At 37.2% G+C, this 19,325-nt stretch overlaps 1 long non-coding RNA gene across 1 annotated transcript in view; it reads left to right on the top strand.

Annotated features, from left to right (window-relative positions):
- Positions 1–19,325, top strand: part of LOC144197100 (uncharacterized) — a 78,795-nt gene that overhangs the window by 35,487 nt on the left and 23,983 nt on the right. The window contains exon 2 of the long non-coding RNA XR_013326468.1: positions 10,836–11,212. This is a non-coding gene — a long non-coding RNA (uncharacterized LOC144197100). The remainder of the gene's footprint in view (positions 1–10,835; positions 11,213–19,325) is intronic.

Below are 19,325 nucleotides of genomic sequence, written 5' to 3'. Positions count from 1 at the left end.
GGGAAAAACAAGAAAGAGACTATGGAGAGACTTGTGATTTGTGAATGTATGAATTCTTTTTCTTATCTAGCACACTACTGTATTAACCCCTATCCATTGTTACGTGTTTTCTTTTCAAAATCTGGACCTCTTGCTGTGAATTCGGTACATGTCACAATTTTAAACAGTTTACCACAATCTTTCTTTGACTACTAAAGTGCCTGTTCGTCATGTGCAGTGCCATTTATCCAGTAATTATATATTTCTCCATTTATCTACGTATATCTAATGCATCAACGTGCAATCGTTCCAACCAATTAAATGCAGCACTTTTGTCATATGTGACGATGTCTATCAATCTGCACCCTATATTTATTGCACTAAATGAGCCTTAGCTTTCCTTAACAGTTAGATCCATCCATTGTGTGCATATGTATGAATATTGCAAATATGATGATCAAAATACTTTATGCTTCTGCATGCATTCACTCTCCATTTTTTTACTTGGTTTTATTTCTGCTGTTACAATATACCATTCGTTGTTTCAGCTATTTGACTCTTTATTTACTCCTCAATATTCATATCGCATTAGCACTAGGCTTGTTCAAAGTCTCAACAAGCTTGACCTCAAAGCGCCACAGTCACCCTGGCTGGGACCTTCCACCCTGGAGAGAACATTTCAGTTGGAGTAATACAACAGACAGAGCCAGCAGGGATTTGACATTTCTCTGACATTTTCAGTCTCCTCTCTGCATTTTTTGTACATACACGTAGTTCTAAACAGTGTGATAGCTTTACACAAAGGTTTTTTTGTGTTTTTTTTACAAACAGTCGCTGACTAGGAAGCACATGACCTTTAACGGGTCACTGTGTGCAAAATTCAAGTCCTCACAATCTACTCCTTTTAGATATCAATCTCAATTTCACCATTAATTGCCTAAAATATATGCGAAAGCGTTTTTTGTTGCTAGGGAACTATGTGAAAACATTAGTTGTGTGTGTTGCCTCTGCAAAGACCGAACATGGCGTCCGTGCATTTGTAGAAAACACCAAGAAATTTTACGGTTGATTATTTTAACAACGTATCGTATTAGGAAAAAGAATAATTCTTAATGGAAAAGAAACATCTTACATTCAACAAACAAGCCCAGCAGAATTGAATTGGAATAGAAATTAAGCCTACAACAGTAGGAATGTCTCAGAAACATTCAGATGATGTCTGTTTTAGACCTTAAAAGGTCAACGCTGTCACATTGGCTGTGAGTTAACCGAGGATGGGACTATGCAACATGCATGGTTGGCCTAATGATGAAAAAATACCGTCTTCTAATTCAGACGTGCTGTGCTACCAGACAATGTACTGTACATATCAGATTACTATACATTCATTATGATAACTTAACAATCTGCAGAGCAGTAAAAGGTCAGGACAGACTATCACACAACTGAGCATCTCATAAGGTACATTGTATACATCATTCATACAGTGAACAATGTAAAAAGCTCATCTAGGATGTTTATTGTTTGTTGTCTGTTTTGTGTACTGCAGTTGACTTCATATTCTCTGTTTGGTGTTGTTTTAAGTACACACTGTTGATTTAAAAAAATGAAGATTCCCTTTCATTCATTTTATTTTCAAATATATTTAAAATTCATTAATAAATTCATCTTTTGTAGAAGCTATGCTTACAAGTATTGTGGAGGCGCCAGAGGCTATCCAGTTAACCAAGTTAACCATGAGCAGAGGGGAGGTCACACTCTGAACTGTTTGCCAGCTAATCACAGAAAAATACATATTTGTAGAAGGAAATGAGTTATGTCTGTTTAGCCAAGAGTGATAATTAGCTTGGCAAAAATCGCAAAACTCACAAATTTGGTGGTGCATGCTTTTGAAGAGCAGAAGATGCGCATAGTGTGTCTTTCATTTCATGACTTTAAAATGTGACCTAATTTCACCCTGTTGCATCTTAGCCAAATTGCGTTGATTTGTTATTTAAAAGTTTCAGAATATGCACTCATGATTTCTTGCCTGGTTGGTATTTTACCATTCATATGAGCCTTCTAACCTAGTTTTTCAATTTCATTTACATATTATCTACTTAAGGTCTGCTAGACCTGTCAAAAATGCTGTGTTCAACATCCATTTTTTTTTCTTCCTTATCTTTTTTAATCGACACTTCTTTCTTGTAACGACTTGCTGCTGCAACACTACTTTCCCCAAAGGGATCATTAAAGCTGCAAAAGTTCACATACTGACAGCTTATAATATGAGTCAAAGGCAAACATGATTGAAATGTTCGGAACTCGAGCATTTTTATAGATAATGTCTGCAAGATGCCCCCAATAATACCCACAACTAATCTCCATAAACAGGATTTCAAGGCATCGTACTGAAAATACAAATATACAGTATACATGTGTCATTTCCCCTGTTGTTTAAAGTAAACTTAACAGCGTTTGTCAGGATTTTTTTTTCTTCAGAGCCAAAGGCAGTGCGTAATTGTGTGAACATGTTGGGGAAGTCAACCAGCTGAGCCATCTGTTGAGAGATTCAGAGCAAGAGTTTGATTTAACTAGCACAGCATAACAACGAATTCTCAGAACAATGCAGTACCCATCAAATTTAAATTGCTCTGACGTGCCACACTTTGTCTTGTGTAATACGCCAACATTTCCCGGATTTAAGGAAAGTTGTCTTAAACGATTGTCGGCATTGAAAACATTATGCTGATTCTCTACTGGCTTCACATTTATGGTTAATATGTCCTCACGTCTCACTGCTTTAAATGCTCACCTAATAGATTTTCAAATGCAATTAAGTAGGTGCTGTATATTACGGCTATGCCACTATGTAAGCACTCTCGCGATGGCAGCTGTTCACGAAAACAAAGTAAATAGCCTTCATTGGTTGACATGGAGAAAACACTGTGGAACAAATGTACTGGGGTTGCTATAATACACACTAAAGGCAATTTGGTGCAAACTGGAAGGCAGGAAGCTTTTTTTTGGCTCCTGCTAAGGATGACTGCTGGTAAAAAGGTGTGATAGGAAAGAGAACGACTGTAGTGAAGATAGATTTTGTGGGATAGAAAGAGAAGCAGAAGACAAAGAAGAAGAAAAACACACAAGTCATCGACAAAGTAAAAGAGTGGGAATGAGAAAACCAGTCACTATATCACAAAAATGCAACGAATAAGGGCCAAGCAATAGGGCAAAAACTATGATTCGATATAATTGTAAACTTAAATGGCAGCAAACTGTGAATTCATTGACAAACATTCTATTATATTGATTTTTTATACCAATAATATATAATACTTATGAGACAACTAAATAAAGGCTATTGTTATTACTTTAGAAGGCTAAATACTGGCCAAGGAATGTTTTTTTTTAGCTCAATGGGGCCATGTAATGTCCTTTGACTGTTAACCATATTTTATTAATATTAAATTTCCCACCAAAAATAAAAACTGACACCAATAGCTACATATTTAAATGGAGGGATGGATTGCACAGAGGAGTCATCATAGTCGTTGAACCCAGATTTTGGGTTTCAAGTGGGCTTGAGTACGCATTAGCTGGTGCGAGTACATCCTTAAGCTTTGCGGCAAAGTGCACTCAGGAATGATCAAAGGTCAATTACAAGAATGACATGTCGAGACAAACTGTTTTTCTCCTGATTGTGAGAGTAACTTGCACTTGCAGAAGGTGAACATACATTTTTCCAACAGAGGCCACAGCCACAATTTAATTCTAGTGGCCACCCCAAACATTGTTGCTATGAGACATCACTGCCAACTCTATACAGGAGAGTTAAATGTGTCGAATGTGCCGCAACATTCGAAACACGCAGTTAACAATTAACAAAAATTCCCTACGCTGCACTATATGTCTTGTAAAGGCAGCCAAGAGAGAAGGGTGAAGGGGAATGAAAAGAGGAGGGTGCTCATGACTTGAGCGCAAAAGGAGAGGGAGACCGACAACCCTAAGATAGCGAATTATCTTGCCGCAGTCATGCAGTGTTCATTCGGTCATGACAGCTCCAACTAAAATAACAACGAGCAAATGGCGATATGAGTCCAGCAGGTGCAGTGGAAGCTTTCCTCACCTGGGCTGACACATTTAGTTACATTTAGTTATGAACTTGAATGTTTCTTGTTTGTCCTATGTCCTTTCCTGCAAAGATAAAGGTGCTCTTCCCACCTACATCACATTACCTTATTTTTTCCCCGCAACAGTTTCACGAAAAGCTGCTCAGTAGATGCAAGTCACTGTACTTTGCAGACCTACACATATTTAAAGAAGGGAGATACCTTTACTTATTTTCTTCACTGACTTTTCCATCTATTGTCTCAATCGCGGTATATATTCATCATGAGGTAATGTTCTTTTAATTTAGAAAGTAGAACAAATGCCACCATAGAACCTTTTTGATATTTTAATACACTCACCGGCACCGATGACACATATTTCATCATGATCTTCAGTTTTAGAATGACTGCATGTGGTTTCATAATTTTAAATGTTGTATTGACTTTAATACAGAGTTACCGGTCAAAGGGAGGGTGACAAATGTCTTTGGGGAAGAGAAAGGAAAATATTGGGTGTGTGCATGTGTGAGACAACACTTTTGCTTCTGCTAGTGTCCATCACTGGAGTCAAACAAGTTAAAAGTAACTCCGTCTCAGTCTTTTGCTGAGTGGCTGTCTTCTGTGTTATGACGCCAGTCGTTTGCAAAAATCAATCTCACTTGTTTCTTCATTTACAAGTTTTTTTTTAACCACTAGCCCTCTTAGGCAATCGCAGCACATCTATCTCATCTATATCTAACAGAAGTTACACATGAATCAAAATCGACGCAGTTGAAATTTTTACTTTGATGTATTATTTCTATCCTTATTGCAAGCTGATGTTTTAATTATTCGATTACTGCCATAATAGAAAGAACGTTATATATATTGGTTAGAGAAAACATTCCTTCAATGTCAGATCTAGCAGCCATGAAAGTCTAAATTAGTAATTCAAATTCTACTTTATTGACGTCATTTTGCAATCGTTTATTTTTCTTTTAAAATAAAGTAATATTAGTTATTCTATTTAGTTATATATCTTTTTTTGCCTTTCTTCCCCCTTCCATCACACTGAGCATGCAATCATGGTGAAACCTAGAAACCATGCTGCCTCTCAGGCACAGTGGAAGCCATCTGACACGGTCCATTACATTGTGCTTGTTCCAATTAAATCTGACACCATTTGCTGTCAAGTGCATGATGATAGCCTGCAGAAAGGTAACCCGCCACTGTTACCCCTGCTGCCCAGGGGTGTAAGTGTTTCTGGATGTATATTATGTGGTTACAAAAAGATCTATATTGTCAGATGGCTGTCCAAAAGCTCTCCTCACATCTGACATGTATTATGTTTTACCCCATGATTGAACAATGTATGGGAAAGGGTCTTAAGGCTGTGGTAAACATGAATTTCATTCATGTTCTGTTGCAGCAGCAGAAATGCTAAGACACTTTAAATGCAGTGTTAATGGGGAACTTTGACCATACATGACGACGTTACCATGGTTAGTGCGCCAATCTGGGAAAGAACTGACTAAACTTGGTAAGTGCTTTATAGAGTGAAGGCTGATTGGATGTGACATTATAAATATAGACTTGTGAAAATATTTTTTTTATTCATTCTAATTTAGTGGAAAGTCTAAAGAAGTAATGAGGAAGAAGCTGAGCTATTTCTACGGAGATGTCGAATGTCAAAACTTTATTGGATTGAATTGTTAGGCTCAAAACATAAGCAACAAAATGAGAGACCGCATCATTGAAAGTGGAAATCTTTTTAAAATAAGACAAATTTATGCCCAATAAATCATTAATCAAATTGCCTTACTAATGAATTAAATATATATTTCATAACAAATGACACCTATAAGAACTGCTGCATCAGTGAGTTATTCTGTAAATAAAAAGATAATGAGCGTGCTAGACAATAAACCAATTTCTTTATTAAGGGCATTTAAAAATGCTGTAAAAAGGGGTTTTATACAGTAAATAGGTTTCCTCGAATATCATTTCTACACAGGGTCATTTACTTTTGACTGCATAGAAATAGAAACTTTTCGGAATGTCTCTTCAAGCGGAATCAAATTAATGTTTAGAACCAGGGGGACTGGAGAGCCCTCGTGAATATCATCCTTTAGGTACTCCAAGCAGAGAGTCTGGCGGAAAGTTAATCAAAAGGCCCCTTCTTTGATGAGATGACCCAAAGTAAAGTTCTAGAGAAGCTCAATATGCTTTTTTTCTGCAGCTCGGTGCTGGTCGACCAACCAACCAGAACCAATCTGAGGCTTATGATGGCGTAGGGTAGAAGATACATCAGGGCTCCCTCCGCTGTGTAATGAATGGAACTAATGGGAATAGGCACTTCGCATCTATGCTACTAATATATGTAGAAAATTACTGGCTGCAGCCATTCGTATTCATGGGAATGTGTACGTGTGTGTGTGTGTGTGTGTGGTTAGTGGGGGTTGTTGCTATGTTTGACTGTGTATATATATATATATATATATATTATATATATATATATATATATATATATATATATATATATATATATATATATATATATATATATATATATATATATATATATATATATATATATCTATATCTATATCTATATCTATATCTATATCTATATCTATATCTATATCTATATCTATATCTATATATATATATAGATATAGATATATATATATATATATATATATATATATATATATATATATATATATATATATATATATATATATATATATATATATATATATATATATATATATATATATATATATATATATATATATATATATATATATATATATATATATATATATATATATATATATATATATATATATATATATATATATATATATATATATATATATATATATATATATATATACATACATACATACATACATACATACATACATATGCATACACACATATACTTACATACATATACATACAAACATATACAAAAGCCCTAATGACTGACAAAAGTTTTATGCTAGGTTGAGATATGTAGCTCAGATCTTGTCCATAACTATATGTTACTTAAGTAATACATTGTGCAGTTTCCATTGGACTGATGTGATTTTTTTTCGATTATCTTTTTAAAAAGAGACATTTGAAATCCAAGTTCATGATTGAGCTCTCCCAGGTCATGAATTTGCGTCCATATCTGGGCCACACAATTAACCTTTCACTTAGTGGAAGTAGGGTGGGCATGGAGAAAGGGTTGGGTAGTAAAAGTATTTCAACCAAAGTCATCAGGGTGATAAATTAGATCCAAATGAAGTTTTAAATGACACAGCGCTTTCTTAGTTCCTTCTGTGACACTACAAAAATAGCAGCTTTGTTATGTAGATGAGGTCGATGGGCCACCATGGGTTTGGTCATCCATGAGAGTCTCAGAATGAAACTGCTATTCCTCCTATCAAGTAGAGCCAGATAAGGTGACCTAGGGAGCACATTGGGACGCTTCCTGGATGCTTCCTGTTAGGGTGTTCCAGCCACATCACACGGCTGAAGAGACAAAATCTGTCAGCTGGCCTGTAAGTGCCTCAGGATAACTCCTGGAAGAACTGGGTGAAGTGGTTGGTGACAGGGAAATGTGGTCTGAGGCTGCTGCCCGTGACATTCAATATATAGTATACTGAAGAAAATCAAAGAAGATTAAGACAGTGCCAAGGTTATAAAAACACTATTCCTCCTATACTATTTGTACAAAACTTCATCATAGATTTAGAGCAAAAAAGGGAACACAATAGCTTGTTCAGTGTGCCAAAATACAGAATATCCTTTCTTGATATACAGTAGGTCTATATTTATAAGCAGGTGGGTCAGTCTCACCTTTACCCCAGCTGAGTACGGCAGAATATGAACTGGTTGGCAGTCAGTTGCAGGCCACAAATAGACGGTAGCCTTTGACACTAATATTACCACCTACAGGCAATTTTGCATCGTCAATCAACCAATGATATTTTAGGGTGGCGAGGCGTCCATTCGACGGACCGTCCGGGCACAAAGTGTCCGGCGACGAACGGTCCGTCGACAAAATGTCCGAGTACCGTTCTGCGGTCGATCATGGCACTGTTTTTCTTTCGTGATAGAAGGGTAATAACATGATTGAGCTTTTGTACTTGAACATTTTTTTCAGCGAGAGATTTCTAAGCTAGTTCAACAAAGAACACTATGTTTTTATGAGGCCGAGGAAAACACTTTAGTCAATATGCTCGTTATTTACAAGACAGTGGACTCCACCATCAAATTGATACTTCAATTAAAGTTTTATGTTCTACTTTCTGTACAGTAGGCCTATTAATACAAAGACAACAGTTAGATTTCAGTACAAAATGTACCACAGGAGTTGCAATATTAATGTAACCCAGCCATTCCAGGAATCTTACTGTTCCTGAAAGATTTAATTTTTTATTTTTGTAAATGGCACACATAAAGATCGCTGTTTTTTTCTTGCCTTATGCAAATGTACAGGCATCTGCCATCACTTGTTGTTTTCTTCAAAAAAGAAAAAAAACAACAACCAGCAGGTGAATTATTCAGGGATGCCAGCAATGTGGGCTGCGGAGGCATCATCTTTCCTCGCCATCATCTCACCACATACTTTCATTCTAATGCGTCCATGTTTTGTTTTCCTTTTCCTTTACTGGTCCATCACCTTACATGGCATTGCTTTGATTGATGGCTTGTCAAAAGCAAGCATCAGTTGAGAGCACTGTACTGCAAGTCTCTTATTAGATTGTAGTCCACTTCTTAAGGAGGAGGTGGATTTATGCATTTTCATCAAGTCAAAAGCATTCAAGCAATAACTGAAAGGAAATCAAATTCATGGGAGGCTCAGTTCAGTGAGGGACTTCTACATGTACTATGTCTAGTTTTGTAGTTGCTGAGGATTTTAGGATTTGGACTCTCCATGACTAGTCATCCTGATTTAGATGAATGCCCTTGCATTTTTTTCACAGGTGGGACTAGGGTTTTATTTCGATGTCCTCAAAGACATATATTTGATTGATTTCATTTTTGTTTACACTTGACGTCAACCACCTCTGTCATGCTCAGTATGCTACCTTGCCACCCAGTGTCACTGTGAACGCTGTTTCCACAAGATTGATGGGTGAGGGAGGAGGGCAAGGAGGCTGGTCCTGTAAGAGGCTTAAAAATCTCCTGGAAGCTGTCATTTGGCTTGGGACCCAGTGCCGTCTTAGAATTGAGTTGCTGCTTTATCTTCGCTCAGCTTCGTGATTCCAGGCGAATGTCTGACCACCATGGCTCTGCTTGGTTGCCTGTGGCTCCCACACACACACACAACTATGCACGTACAGAGTCTTAACTCCATCTTTAATTTCCCAGTTTAAACTTGGAGGAAAGAGTAACAACAGCGGGGATCAGAGAGTAAATATTTTCCAGTTTTTTTTTATTAGTCGAGGAAAGGACTCACAAGGAACAGACGTACAGCTCTTCTATTTAATTTTTTAATTTTCTTGGCCAATTTTCCTTTTATTATCTGAAATGGAAGTTTAATCGACACAGAAAAACACATATGCACGAACACCCGTGTAGAGAAACATGCAAACAAACAAATTTGCTTGCAGCGTCTTTATAGAGATTTTCAATTTACAATGCAAATGAATTCAGTCAGTCAGTCAGGTGACTAGGCCAAATTGCTTCAACACTTTGCTCAAAGCTTTTTTTAAACACCTTGTTTGTGTATTGTTGCCAAAAACAACTGCCAGTTTATTTGATGGACATTTTTCTTCCAGTAACTCGAAGAGAATAATGAACGCAGGGGTATGAGGCCTTTTTCTGGACACGGCAATGCAACAAAACATGACTCAATTGGACAAGTTTAAGTTCAAAGAGGAGGACACCATCAAGTGTTGGGTTTTGATCTTTTATTTAGTTTCCAGATCTCTTGTATAGTTTTCATCTTATTATTACTCCGATTAAAATTTTCATTTTAAACGTGAGACTATGATAGGTTTTATACGTGACAAAATTAGCAATTTTGTTCTGTCTATCTAGTTTGTTGGTTAGCCAAGGCCTGCAGACTCTAACGTCTGCGAGAAATTTGCAAATGCATGCTCGCAAAAAACACGCCTGCACGTACATTGCTCAGATTTCTCCGTGCATTCAAGGTCAAATGCTGTGTGAGCTGTGCACAGTGCACACACGTGCACACATGCAAGTATTGCATGTGCATTTGCAATCCGTGTGATCACAATGCGGCTAATTATTGGTCGGTACACATAAAGCTAGTTGATTGGCTCATGCATTTCCCCATGTTGACCGCACACTTTGAGCTGCGCACCAAATGCGCTAGTGAGACTCCATTTTGGGTTTCGTGAGTTCGTCTCTCGTATTGTATCATCCAATGATCCAACGTCTCCCCATAGTTTTCCATTTTTTCATATAAATCCACAACCGCGTACACAAAAAAATGCAATTTTCTACTTGATTTCGAATGGGAAATTCGGGGTTGTAGTCCGAGGGATCATCATAATCTAATTTTGGGGATTTAAATCTATTTTTTTCTATCAAAAAGGGTTAGGGTTAGGGGTTGTGCGCCCTGGAGCAAAAAGTCAGAACTGAAATATAAAGGTTGCCAAATGTGATAAATTTCGTTGAAACTTAGTGAGTTACACAGCGATTTTCTCTTTCACATTTGCTAAATATTAAAAACTGGATTGAGAAATATATTGCCTAAATAAAAAAACATTTATTTTGCGAAACAAATATATTTCTGACACAAACATTTCTATTTTGCAGGCCCTGGAAATAGGAGCTTAGGTCTCAGACATGGGAATGACGTCTCCTCACGAACCAAGAGAGCCCATACAGTTGGTAAAATGAAGAAAAGTGCAAAAAGAAAATCTGCTCTCAACAAAAGCAACAAGTAACATCTATAAAAAGGAAGACTAGCACTGAAGAAGTCTTGTTATGCATCATGCAGGCTATATTGTCACCTTGTTCTATACGTGTGTGATGGGAGGCCCCAGTGATTATTTACATGGTCGGTTTGACTCTCGATTTCGCCAGCTGTTCAGGCAGCCGAGTGTTATCTCAAATGAGTCTCCAAGTGAGCTGAGTGGTGGAAATGAGCAGCGTCTGAGTGTAGCACCCTTCATGCTACAACTTCACCGCAGGTAAGAAGCACTCAGACACACACTCGCTTGCAGAGATATGTTTCGACGTGCTTGTATCGTAATACTTGATTCATAGGGGTCTCTGATAATTGATAGAAATAAACGATGCAGACTGCTTTTCATCAATCATGAATGTTATGTTGAAGTATAATGGAAAATATATTTAACCTACTTATTGCATCTCAAGTTTAACCCAGCAAGCCATGAATGAAATTGAAGCTCAGGTCCTTTAATTTGTACACCTTGATTATAGTTCAATGCTGGAATCATTCAACTGAACATGGATTTACTTTCACGTCCGACTATACATATTGGAGCAAAAGCAAATCTTGATAGACATAATGAGTCTTTAGTGTGCTTTATAAACTGTTATTTTCTGTACCACTTATCCTCACAAGGGTTGCTGGGCTTCTTGTTTAAATGACCAAAATCTTCAAGAAGAAAATACCCCTTATTTTACATTTATGTGAAGTTGTATGTACTACAAATTAGGAGAAAGTGCTGTATTTTTAAATACATTGATAAAAATGTATTCATTATTTACAGTTTTATATGGGGTAGAACATACCTGATGGTACTGATGGGTTAGTAATGTAATGTTCTTGTTAGAGTATCAAATTAACATTATTAAGCAATTGGTGGGAAAGTAAACTTTCTCATCCCTGCATCTTGTGTCCCCCATTTGCCTGCCTAAGAGGCTTTGTATTCCGACTTTGGGCGCACCAATTTATTCCCACAAGCAAGGTTTGTAAGGCAACAAATATCATGCAGCTGCAAGGGCAGCCTGAGACACATGGAGACGTGTTTTCCCAAACACCCATCCTCTGTGTGGCAAATGAAAACTGAGAAAAACACAATTTTCATCCTACCACAGAGGACGTTCAAATAAAAAATATTAGTCATTGACTATATAGCAGGAATGAATCAAAAATAAACAGGGAGCTTTTGATAACGAGTCTAACAGCTATAAAAATGACAAAATGATTTCAAAAGAAAACGAGAGATCAACGAATATATTCTAGCTGTTAAGGATTAAAGCGAATTTTGTCTCGGGACATGCTGCATAATATTAAGTACCGTATTTACTCGCATATAAGCCGCTTTTGTCTGACAAAAAAATATGATGACTGAATCGAGGGTACGCTTATGTGCATAAAAACACGACAACGAAACTGCACAAAACTGCAAGTTGACGACGCAATGGCGCTGTGACGTCATGACGCAAGACAATGTGGCCAATACGGCCATTTATTTCAAAATCGAGAAAAGATAAACAGATAAAACGCTAAACAAAATTAATTTTGGCGTTTATGAATGAAATTCAAGAAATAAACGTACATATCTTGCAAAAAAACGTGAAAAAACTCCTGTGCGCTAACCTTAGTATTTGTAACAAATTTAATTGTATTAAGTTGGAATTGGTCATGTTCCCAGCTCATTAGTCTGAATGGATGAATGTGTATGGAAGGATGTGCATATTTTGTATTCATTCACGCCTTGCAGAAGTACTGCACATATATGATACGTACAGTTTTTTAAGTGTTCCTATGAATGTAATGGGACTGCTGATGACTTCTGTATATAGCCCCCTTGTTTCTTTAAAATTATGCAATTGTTTATTTAAAGGCCAAAGAATGCATCTTTTATGCATGGAATTATATATGTAAAAAAATGCACATTATACAAACAATGATAGCAATAAAAATGCTATAGGGAAGGTTACGTGAAATAATTAGCCCCAAAACATAATTTAGATGCCATGTTGCACCAAAGGAGAGGATTGGAGAGAAACATTCCACTCTGCAACAGGGGGCGCTCTTAGCATTGTGCACATTACACCCAAGGCACCCACCAAGCAAGCAAACGTGTTGCCTGGCGTGGTCTGCTGCCCTAGGAGATTAAACAAAGAGGGTTAATATCAATCAGCGTGTAAACACCCTCATAACTCACTTGAGTAATGAAGCTGTGAGTCAGCCCTTTTCCTGTATTGCGCTGTGTGTTGGTGTGCGTGGAGAGGGGAAATGGCTGCATTAAAAGAGTAAGCACATGCTTTATGATGCTTAAAAAAAAAAACTTAGCAGGGCCACTTCAAATGCCTTAGGTGAAATTTACGAGCCAAGAGCGCCATTCTTATGTGTTTAATTTTACTATGACAGATATTTGATGTTGCAGTAGGAGGAATTTGAACTTGGGGTAAAGCATGAATTACAAATTGTATTATTTGTGTTTGTAAATAGGCACCGTTGTATTCATTATCTGTAGCCTACAGTTTTTTTTTAGCAAGAAGAGATGTAAAGTTACAATTAAATCAATTAATTAAAAAACAATATCTTTTATCATACCCTTTTTAGACTATAATTTCAGACAATATTTAAAATATATATTTTTAATCTCTGAATTGACAGAGCACGTTAAATAAGAATGTGCTTAATGACTACAAAGCTATTTTGTTGAAGCTAATTGTAATTATATTGCTCCAGTAAAATGTTCCCGACATCCATTCATCATTCCAACAAACCCATAATTCAAAATAAATGAGTAATAAATAAAACAATAAAGATAAAATAAAAATGCAATACAGCGATGCACTAATGCGCCTTATAATCCAGTGCACCTTATATGTAGTTCCAAAAGTTGCCAGCATATCATCGAAAAACAGCATCTGTTCCCGTAAGATTCTCTATACATGGAAATACAACCATTAAAGCTTAATAGCACTGAACCATTAGCGACTGCAGACTTTATTTATCATCTTGTGTAACAAATATACAAAACATTTTCCAACGGAAGCCATTAGTCAATTGCAATTGAGCTTGTTTTATTTATGAATTAACTGATGTTATACAGTACAGCAAAAGTGGAGCAAATGTTCTCTGTTACTTCTGCTAAACAGAACTGGGGCATACACAAAGAAAGTCTAAGGTCCTCCCATTCCAAGTTCACAAGCATGACAATCGTTGTCAGGTTGGAAGTGTATTTTTAGTAAATGTTTAGATGAAAAGCCTAAACCATCTTAAAAATAGTAAAAAGGGTCAGATATGTTCACTTCTTAAATGGATGGATTAAATCTTCATTTTTTTCTCTTATGAAAACGCACATTTAGTGACTAACATCTTTCACTGTAGAGTCAAGTTTGGAAGTTTTTTTCCTGCGGTCAGAGATAAATGGGTGTACCTTTGTGTACATTTATGGTCTCGTACTGATCAGTTTTGAAGACAATTGATATCATATGAGGTGAAAGTAGCAGTCGATGAATCTTTCTTTGAGAGAATGAATAGTTGATGTTCACTATAACTATATTCTCCTTCAAACAAACATTTAACATATTGTTTAATAAAATCCAGCAGTAGTTGATTCCTCCTTCCAGTTGCCCTTAACAAAGACTTAAAACCAATCAAAAAATGGTGGACATTTGTCGCTTGTAGAAGTTTGGTGAGAATGCATAGGAGACGACTCATGGCAAAATCGCAGCAGTACAATATTGCACCGGAATTCCTCCTCTCATTATTTCTTTCTTAATTATGGTCTGAAACTGAGTAATAGTTGTCTTGCGTGGATTGCAGTAGGAGTAATGTGGAAACTCCAACAGTTGTCCAGATGGTGAGTTGACAAGTAATAGAATGTAATTGGTGGCCAACATTATCATAACATTGGCATCAATGACAAAAAAAATAATAATGTCGACCACCTTGTACTCATCCACATCAAGTACGTGTCTAAATAGAGTTAGCATTTATCTTTACATAAGATGCCTGATCGAAATGTATTTTTGAAACATATCCAGGGCACGTGTCACAAACTAATCCAAGACTCAGTTTGTGTGGGCAAGTAGATGTGCTCAGTATATTATATATCTCACTGTACATTCAATTACAGTCGCCCACAAATTACTTCAAGTATCTAACCAAGCGTGAGCTGCCAGCCACCTCCACATACAAACACAATTGTTCTCCACTTTACCATGCTTCCATCTCATTCCAATTTTTGGGGGTAATTTAAAAATCTGTTCTGGTCTGTTGCTTCACCAAAAAACTCTTTCCACTTTCTGCTCTGTTCTGTTGTCCCTAACTTTAGAGCAGCGGGAACAACCATTTAATGAACACGACTATTTTTACTCTATGACCTTGTGTTAAACATAATGCCCCAACCATGCCCGGCCATGATTAACAAAGCGCAACATCACACTGCACATTCAGCAAAGATCTCACAAATTGTTCTTTAACACAGACACCCTCACCGTAGATGTACCGGGTGCTTTTCAGTGAGTTCTCTCCATCTTTCCCACTTGTTCCGTCACTCTCCAGGGTACCCGTTATAGCAGCTGAAGGAACCGTATGAAAAATACAGATGATATGCCGCAAAGGGGGTTTCAGGAGTGAAGGAGCAATGGCTGTGAAGAGGAAGCTAAAGGGTTGGTTATGTGGTCTGATAGGCTATCGCGTCATTCCAAGCATATGTTACACTAGACAGCTACATATGCCAGGCCGTTTAACAGATGATTGTCAATGCTGGTGGCTTCTCATGATTGATTTTGCCCATGATTTACGAATTGTACTAATTGTTGTCTTATCTCCAGTGCACCATTAAACACTAACCTCCATGAGTGAAATGCATGGTAAAACGGTGCCACTAGTTGTCAATTTCTAGTTATACATGATTCAATTTATGTTTTACATCACCTAAAATGTTGCCGAGATTTGGACGGGTGTTATTTTGTGCCGGAAAGTTTTGGACGCTTATAGTAAATCAAAATCGCTTTCTCTTGAGGGAATAAGGAAAGTCTTGTTAAATGCAGTATTGTATGCTATTGTAATCCAAGTCCTTTTCTTAACTGAGTACCTTCTCATTGTACTGGCCCACTCAATTTTATGAGGGTTACTGCTTTCACTCCTGACAAGCCGCCACATCTAATCAGTAAAAGGAATTCTAACATTTTGACTGCCTGTAATTATCTGTGCCGTTTCACCTGGGTTAATGACTCGTCATCGTCATTTACATTTTTATCAACAATTGTACAACACAACTTTTACACTTCTTTTTTTAAATGGGTGAGTGTTTTATCAATCTATTGACTTATTTGTAATAAAGAATTTCAAGCAGGGCTTCCCGGCGGGTGAGTGGTTATCGCGTCGGCCTCACTATGGGGGACGTGGGTTCAAATCTACATCGGTCCAACCTGTGTGGAGTTTGCATGCTCTCCCTGTGCCTGTGTGAGTTTTATCTGGATATTCTGGTTTCCTCCCACATTAAAAATACATGCATTGTAGGCTGATTGGACACTCTAAATTGCCCCTAGGTATGAGTCAGGATACCCTAGTGAGGATAAAGCGGTTCAGAAATTGAAATGAGTTAATAATAGTTGTATGATGTCTTAAATCTGCTAAATTGAGTCTGCCAATTGCAAAATCTGTCTGAAATCAGCAAATCACCAGATACTTTCTTAGTTCTACTGTACTCTTTTGTTGATGTTAGAAGAATAACATTAAGTTGAATTGAGTTGAAAAAATATCTGTAGTAGTCTCATGTTGATCCCTACCAATGTTACATACATCAGTAAAGAATAAGGTCAATGCATGGTTTTCACGTCAGCCTTAGTTGAATATCTATGTTTTAACTGCAAGAGAATCTGTGCATTCCTCCCCCCTGCCTGTTGCAGTGGTTAGACATCCAATATTCCCATAAGGCAGATGCTATTTCCATTTGGGGAGGAAACTGCCCCCAAGTGTTTAACCTGCTACCCACCCCTTCTGTGATTGGTTACTTGTGTAAAAAAAGGTATCTCTCATTCCTTTATTGATTGAAAAACCCAGGGGAAAGCTAGCTTTGACATCAGATACCATGGATCCGCGTGTGGTTTGTGTTTGAGTGTGGACACTTAAAATTGCCACATGGACAAAACAGCAAGGATGGAGTTAAATATTTCAGCCACAGTTAAAGGTTGTGTGTAGGATTATTACATGGGACCATATAGCAAAAAATACATTTGATTTAATGCCACATTGTAAATGGACTTGCAGAAGTTGTAATAACGAGCTCTTTTTGTGGCACATGAATCCATAGTCTAACGGAACATTTACATTTGGTCATTGCGACTCCATTCATTTGGAATTAGTCACATCAGAACAAATGGAGGCGAAGCTTCCATGACAATTCTCACTGCCTTTCAACTAACCGACCTATTTCAATGTTGTCGGAGAAAGGAGCAGAGGTCATTCATTGACTTCTGCCAGTATACTTTCCTTTGAGAACTATTTCCACCTCATGGGAGTGCCCAGGAAATGAATATTTATTGGCATAGTTGAAATGGATTGTCGTTATTCTTGGTAACCTGCAATGTAATGATGAATGTAAGTGTGTGATTATGGCTGTTGGTGAAGGACAAACGCATACGGTAAATGCAGGAAAGCAGTGTGCTCTGCTGGAGGTCAACCTTGTGAATGCAACACAAACCCTTTCATAGATTATGCAGGGGATAAAACGACTTTTTTTTCAATTCAATTCGGATCTGTAGTTTTAACTTAATGACTGGAAAATGAGGACAATGTCAAATATGATGATAAAATGAACATGTAAAGATTCTCTGAACATTAATGGATAAAAACAGAACTTGGTCAAATGCATCCCAGTGAAAAGAAACAGATTTAAAAAACGAGATCCAAAATGTCATTTTCCAAATGTGTAACATTTGAGAAAAACATAAACATAGCCATTGTTAGACATTTTGAAATGACAGTAGTACTATTTTAGCCAATCAAATAAATCTGATATTGCCCCTCCTACTCATCACTGTGCTTTGCGATGTCCATGACCTATACAAGACCGAGCAAGGATCGAGTAAAGGGACCAAGGTCTCGTCAGAATCTCAGGCAGAGAAAGACAGACATATTGCACCTCTTAGTAACTATAAAGCGTGTGTTTATATTCTTTGCTACTCTGCCAGGCGTGATTGACGTCACATTTGTCAATGGTTGCATTCGCGAATGGTGTCATTTACTGTTTTGAGGCATTATTCACTTAGTTTGTATATTTAGAATTTTTTTAGCAACATCGAGCGTGTGGGCTATTTAATTTATCATTATGACTTCACACAATCCATCCTAAAACTTCGATTTCATGCTCCTTTGGTAGAAATCTATACATTATGATGTAATGTCCATGCATTAAAATCGGTTAAGTATGAACCACATTCAATGTGCCTACTACAAGATACATCAGTAAGGACACATGGTCCAGTGATTTGATGTATGTTGTCCATAACTTTGATGGTTTTGTCCAGGAGAGGACATTTCAGATATTGATAGACTTAGCCTTTGTGTTAAAAGTATTAAATGATAGTTTTATGCATTTATTTATTTCAAAGGCTGCCCAAGGCGGCTACCAATGTCACCTGTATCCAAACCCTAGCACTGTATAATGCACAGAGGCAATGTAATCCCACCTGCCAGGTTGCTGAATTCCATTCATTGCACACCTCCCGGCTTTTCTTTTCTTCCCTGCTGAACTAAAAGCTCTAAATCTTATTCATGTCTTTTCTCATCCAATTAACTCATGGAGGCACATTGTGCTTGACTGAGTCTTTTGAATCTGCCAACTCCACCACGTTGACTGATTTGACTGGCATCGTGGCATGAAACAGACCTTGCCTAGCTTAAAAAATGACTGATCATTTCAATGCCTCAAGTGTCTGAAAATGAATGACTAAAAAGTTGGCTAATGAGCTGAAAAGGAGAGGAAGAAATTTGTTGTTTTTGTGTGCAATTTCCTGGTTAGGTAAATCTGATGTTTTGAGATCAATAGCAATGACATTGAGTTGGCTGAGTTTTTCCACTAATACTCGGGTTCTGACAGCATTTTCAGAATCAGAAGAGTGACAGTGTATAAGGGAATGTGAGGAAAGTGAGGTGGGGAGTAAATATAATCAGGAAAAATTCATGTTGTGCGGCGTGTGTTCATTAAAATCATCTATCTCACCATTTTTGTACTTATCATAGCCTGGAGCTGTTGTCATTCCCAATCAAATCATCTGATTGCGTGATGTTGAGTCTCTGAGAAGGCGCTTACCTTTACTGGTTCTGTTTTTGAAAAGCAGGGGTATTTAACTATCGGTATTTCT

This window comes from Stigmatopora nigra, chromosome 5 (assembly GCF_051989575.1).
Source record: "Stigmatopora nigra isolate UIUO_SnigA chromosome 5, RoL_Snig_1.1, whole genome shotgun sequence".
Classification (NCBI taxonomy): domain Eukaryota; kingdom Metazoa; phylum Chordata; class Actinopteri; order Syngnathiformes; family Syngnathidae; genus Stigmatopora; species Stigmatopora nigra.
This window is presented reverse-complemented; position numbering and strand designations above follow the sequence as displayed.